At 50.8% G+C, this 4,659-nt stretch overlaps 1 protein-coding gene across 1 annotated transcript in view; it reads right to left on the bottom strand.

The window, feature by feature from the left end:
* Positions 1–4,659, bottom strand: part of LOC122260931 (uncharacterized) — a gene marked incomplete in the record, with an annotated part of 180,168 nt that overhangs the window by 168,837 nt on the left and 6,672 nt on the right.

The raw sequence follows: 4,659 nt of genomic DNA, 5'->3' as shown, positions 1-4,659 counted from the left end.
AATTTTAATCCCCCCCCCCCCATCCCCTTTTTCCCTTTCTTCTTTCTTTAGCTCATTTTCTCCTCCCCCTGGGTCCTCTTCTCTCCCTCCCTCCCTTCTACCCTCCCCTCCCTGCTCCCTCCCCCCTCCCCTATCCCTCCCTTCCTCCTGCCTCCGCCATCCCCTCCCTTAACCCTTCTCTCTCCCTACCTCCCCTCCCTTCCCCTTACGCCAGTTTCTCTCCTCCCCTCCCCTGCAAGCCGCGTGGTGACGCAACACCAGGCGCTGCATAGCAGCACACGCAGCGGGCGAGGTGGCACCAAGTTTGTCATAACTCTCAAGGGATTTAATGCGTTGGAGCGGAAGAGGGTGGGGAGGGAGGGAGGCAGTGGTAGGGCGAGGGGGCTGGGGAGGGGTGGGAGGGAGGGAGGGGTCCGGGAGTGGCGAGGGTGGGATGGGAGGGATGGGAGGAGGGGGTAGGGGGAGGGGAGGGGGGTTGGACAGATAGAAGGGGTAGGGTGGAGAGACGAGGAACGGGAAAAGGCTATCTCCTCCTTCACTCTCACTCTCGCACTATCTCTCTGTCCCTCTTCCTCTTCCTTTTCCTCGCTCTTCACCTCCCCCTCCCTCCCCTCTCTCTCCTCGCCTCCCCTTCCTCCCCCCCATCCCTCTCTCTCTCTCCTCTCCTCCCCCTCCCCTCTTTCTCTTCATCTCCCCCTCCCTCTCCCTCTCCCTCTCCCTCCCCTCTCTCTCTCCTCCCCCTCTCCTCCCCCTCCCCTCCCCCTCTCCCCCCTCCCCCTCCCTCTCCCTCTCCCTCCTCCCCTCCCCCTCTCGCCTCTGAACAATGGATGGAGTGAGAAACTTGGCTAAACCACACGCCGCATTACCACACGACCACGCAACACTGGCTTCGTCACACCACCGAGTGATTTGCTACGCTTCAGATATATGAAAATATTTTTTTGTGAGCGTGTGGGTTGGGATGGATGTGATGTCTGTGTGTTGGATTTAATGTAAGTTGTGGTATGTTTTGGATTAGGCTATTTTCTTTTTGAGTAAAAGCAATTCAGTTTTCATTTCTTAGTCTGTAAGTGTCTCGGGATGAGTAGAGCTGATTAAGACTGATTGGTTTAAGTCAATATAATCAATATCTTCCTTTAGCGAGATTTGGACGACGTGTTACAAACGGGGAGCAAATTGTCGATATGTGAGGGAGTCCTTGGCAGCGCTGCGACGTCATCTGTATTGCACGCAATGTCTACTTCGAGTTATCAATGCGGGGAACTCCGTAAAAATATCATCTCTCTCTCTCTCTCTCTCTCTCTCTCTCTCTCTCTCTCTCTCTCTCTCTCTCTCTCTCTCTCTCTCTCTCTCTCTCTCTCTCTCTCACTCTCTCACTCTCTCACTCTCTCACTCTCTCACTCTCTCACTCTCTCACTCACTCACTCACTCACTCACTCACTCATACACATACACACGCACACACTCACGCACAACAAATATATAAAATATAAACAACTAAACAATAAACAACTAAACAATAAACAAATGAACAAGCATATAAATAAATAAATAAATAAATAAATAAATAAAAACAATATGACCAAAAGCTGACCTGTCTGACCCCTCTCACCTCACTCTCCCGCCTCATTCACAAACACTTCAAGCAGACACCGAGCCGACAGCGCCCCTCCCACCCACCCCCTGCGCATCAACCTCAACGCCCATCAACCTCAGCTTCGTCAACCCCATGACCCCGCGCGCCATCCGTCAATTGCCGTCCTCCACTCGCCCTCAAACTCCGCCTTCCCGAGGGCGATCCACCGGACCCTTGAAGACCTCCCTCTCAGGGAGCGTCCGGCAGCCGACCCTCCCTCCTTCCCTCCTTTCCAACTACCTTCTCTCCTTCTTTCTTTCCCTCCTTCCCACCCAACTTCCTTCTTCCCATTCCTCCCTCCTGACCCACCCACCTACTCCTCCTCCTCCTACTCCTCCTCCTCCTCCTACTCCTACTCCTCCTCCTCCTCCTCCTCCCTTCCTTCCTCCCTCCCTCATTAATAATCACAAGAGTCATGCTTACTGCCGACGGAACCTTTCCTTGCAGTAATTAGACGATAAATAACTCCGCCTCATTAATGCTGGCAGGTATCGGCGCGCGAGGGAGGGACAGGGACAGGGACAGGGACAGGGACGAGGAGGAGGAGGAGGAGGAGGAGGAGGAGGAGGAGGAGGAGGAGGAGGAGGAGGAGGAGGAGGAGGAGGAAGAGTAGTAGTAGGAGGAGGAGGAGGAGGAGGAGGAGGAGGAGGAGGAGGAGGAGGAGGAGGAGGAGGAGGAGGAGGAGGGGGAGCAGGAGGAGGAGGAAAAGAAGAAAAAGAAGATGAAGGAGGAGGAGCATGGTGGTGATGGAGGTGGAGGAAGAGGGAGAGGATGTGGAAGAAGACCTCCTATTCTCTCTCTTTCTCTCTCTCTCCTAACACCTCCTTACACTTTACATCTTCACACCTTCTCTTCTCCTTTACTCCCTTTCCTTTTCCTTCATCTTTCCCCTTCTTCTCCTATGGGGGACTTTCATCCTTTTTAACGCCTTCGGAATACTTCATCCTCCCCCCCTCTCCCAGACCTATTAATCATCATCACGTTCATTATGACTATTGTTGTTGTTGTTGTTGTTGTTGATAGTATCATCATTATCATCATTGTATCTATAGCTGTTACTACTACTACTATCATCATAAATATCATCATTGATATTGTTAATATCGTTATCATCATCATCATTAACATGAACACTATCACCACCATCATTATCATCATCATTACCATGAACACTATCACCACCATCATCATTATCATCATCATTACCATGAACACTATCACCACCATCATCATTATCATCATCATCATCATCATCATTTTTATGATCTCGGTTGCCAAGTCATCATCATCACCATCATCGTCTTGGTTGCTCCCTCGTCCCATGTGCCTGGTGTTCCATGTCCACGGTGTTGTTTATAGATGGTTGAAGGTGATGACGATTCATAATGACAAGGGAATAGGTGGGTGGGGAGGGGGGGGGGAATAGGTGGGCAGGGAGGGGGGGAGAAGGGGGGGAGGAGGACGAGGCAGGGGGAAGAAGTAAAATTAGAGGGAAGAGGAGGAAGGAAGAGAGAAAGAGGGGAAGGGGAGGGAGGGAGGGGGGGGGAGAGGGAGGAGGGAGAAGAGGGAGAGGGGAGGAGGAGAGGAGAGAGGGAGAGGAGGGAGGGAGAGGGAGGAGAGGAGGAGAGACAGAGAGAGAGAGAGGGAGAAGGAGGGAGAGGGAAGGAGAGGAAGAGAGAAAAGGAGAGAGAGAGAGAGAGAGAGAGAGAGAGAGAGAGAGAGAGAGAGAGAGAGAGAGAGAGAGAGAGAGAGAGAGAGAGAGAGAGAGGAGGGGAGAGAGAGAGAGAGAGACTGGAATAAGGGAAAGAGGAAGAAAGAAAGAAAGAAAGAGATAAAGAAAGAAAGAGAGCGAGCGCCGATGCAAGTCACCGCTGATGATGACCAGTATCCCCATCGCCAATAAAAAGACACATCACCCTAAAATAATAGACACAACACATCAATAATCAATAGACCCCCCCCCCCCGCTCCAAGAGTGTATCTCCTCCCTCCAGGTGTCACACGCACGCCCTCCGCTGTGCAAATAGAGGAAGCGCCGCACGTGAGGATAAGTAACAGTCACTCAACACGCCGCATTCAAACGCACACGACAGGACGCACACAAACATACACACACGTACACAATACTTCACGCACACGAGAGGACGCACACGGCAGGGCACACACACACACACACACCTACACACACACACACACACACACACACACACAATACCTCGCGGAGATAATCGCCATGGTCTTAATAATCATGATAAAAACGTATTAGAAAAATAAAAAGTATCATCATCATCATCATCATCATCATCATCATAATAATAGTAATAATGATAATAATAATGTTAATAGCAAAAATAATAATGGTAATAATAACAAAAATAAAAATAAAAATGATAGCAATACTACAATCATGGCGATAGCACCTTCCTAATAGCCCTAGCCTTTACTACCTTACTATCACTATCCTCTTCGCAACCAGCATTTGACTATCATCATTTTTCCCTTTAGATGGAGAGAGAAAGACAAAAGACGGAGGGAGGAACAAACAAACAATCGAACACGTTTAGATAAAGAAAAGAAGAGAAAAATACTCCCTTTTAACTCGCCGACGCGCCTGAAAGTGAGTCACCAAGTAAGCAAGCAAGCAAGCACGAGTCTCCAAAGCACTGGAATGATTCACGTTCAAGAAACAAAACGTCATCGCCGACTTGGGGGCATGAGAGAGGCGGAGAGAGGGGGGAGGAGGTGGAAGGGGGAGAGGGTGGAAGGAGTGGAAGGGGAGGGGGTGGAAGGAGTGGAAGGGGAGGGGGTGGAAGGGGGAGGGAGTGGAAGGAGTGGAAGGGGGAGGGGGTGGGGGTGGAAGGAGTGGAAGCGGGAGGGGGAAGGGTCGGGTTGAAGTGTAGGAGGGGGGGGGGAGTTAAGGTAACCATAACTTCCCCTTGACTCTTTCTCGTATTTTGTTCTCTTTACATCAACCGATTTTTCCGGTCGTAGTGCTCGGGGTGCACATGTGTGCGTGTATTTAC

The sequence above is a fragment of the Penaeus japonicus genome, unplaced genomic scaffold (assembly GCF_977035675.1).
Source record: "Penaeus japonicus unplaced genomic scaffold, GWHDUDI00000001_assembly GWHDUDI00000025, whole genome shotgun sequence".
Taxonomy (NCBI): Eukaryota; Metazoa; Arthropoda; class Malacostraca; order Decapoda; family Penaeidae; genus Penaeus; species Penaeus japonicus.
The sequence above is the reverse complement of the archived record's forward strand: the minus strand, read 5'-3'. Positions and strand labels throughout refer to the sequence as shown.